This window comes from Octodon degus, unplaced genomic scaffold (genome assembly GCF_000260255.1).
Source record: "Octodon degus isolate 3935 unplaced genomic scaffold, OctDeg1.0 scaffold00116, whole genome shotgun sequence".
Classification (NCBI taxonomy): Eukaryota; Metazoa; Chordata; class Mammalia; order Rodentia; family Octodontidae; genus Octodon; species Octodon degus.
Genome location: NW_004524692.1, coordinates 5,269,623 through 5,270,855, shown reverse-complemented (window position 1 = coordinate 5,270,855; position 1,233 = coordinate 5,269,623). Strand labels below are relative to the sequence as shown.

Sequence of the window (1,233 nt, the reverse complement as noted above, 5' to 3'; positions counted from 1 at the left end):
TTTCTTTCTTTCTTTCTTTCTTTCTTTCTTTCTTTCTTTCTTTCTTTCTTTCTTTCTTTCTTTCTTTCTTTCTTTCTTTCTTTCTTTCTTTCTTTTTGTGGTACCAGGGATAGAACTCAGGACCTTGCACTTGCCAGGCAAGCACTTATTCTACTGAGCTATCTCCCCAGCCCCTGAGCTCTCTCCTAGGCCCCTCTTTTATTAGTTGATGTTTGTGATGTGAACAATTACATTCATTTTGAGGAATGAATGTGTGTATAGTGTTCTTTTCAGTCCCTTTAGTAGAGACAATATTTTTTTTTTTTTTTTGGGGGGGAAGGGTCTACAGGGTGTTCAGAGTCTCATTGCTAGATCTGACTCATAGTGATCCACCTGTTTACAGCCTCCAAAGAGCTGGGATTATAGGTATGTGCCACCATGCCCAGTCTCAATTGCCATCTCAGCGCACCCCAGGGGTGGGGATCCAACCCCCCAGCCCCTGCACCTGTTTGTAGGCACTTTAATCCGCTGAGCTATTTGGCCGGCCCTTAGGAGAGACAATTTGGAAAGTTCTCAAAAAATAAATGACAGATGTTTATAATGTATTATAAATAGACAATTATTTCAATTTTATTCTTATAAATTATATACATGTGTTAAAGAGTTACACATACTCCACAAATATGTACAGGTATTATATGTCAAAGTTTTTTTTTAACTTCACTAGAAAAAAAACCAAGGGCTTCTCCTCCAAGTAAAAGGAAAGCACACACAGAATCACATGATCTGTGTATGTGGTTGCATGTGTTGACAAATCTCTGCTCTGTACAGATCCAAAGGTTCAAGTCTTGTCTCCCAGACAGGGAGAGCTGCCTTCATGCTTTTGATTGCAGCATGGTGGACTGAGCTTTGTCGAGCACATTTTTATCTGTACACTGAATCAGTCTCCTTCTCCATTCCCAGGACTGACCCTTGAGGTTTCTCCCACTCCATCCTTCTGAAGGCCTAGGCTCCTGTGGGCTAGGGAGTGAGGAATAGTGATCCTGAGCTCAGGGATAAAGGGATAAACAATGGCATCAGGTCAGAGAAGGAACAAGTGATGTCTGACTCTTTGGGTTCACATCTCAACCAGATGTCCATGCTTGTCTTTAGCCAGCACTGGTGAGAGTTTATCCAACTAGTGTTCAGGTACCTCAGTTTACTAGAGAGAGAGAGAGAGAGAGAGAGAGAGAGAGAGAGAGAGAGAGAGAGAGA

The 1,233-nt window shown here is 41.9% G+C and overlaps 1 protein-coding gene across 2 annotated transcripts in view; it reads left to right on the top strand.

Moving 5' to 3' along the window:
* LOC101576272 (low affinity immunoglobulin gamma Fc region receptor II) overlaps window positions 1-1,233 on the top strand; it is an 18,061-nt gene that overhangs the window by 7,119 nt on the left and 9,709 nt on the right. The window lies entirely within an intron of this gene.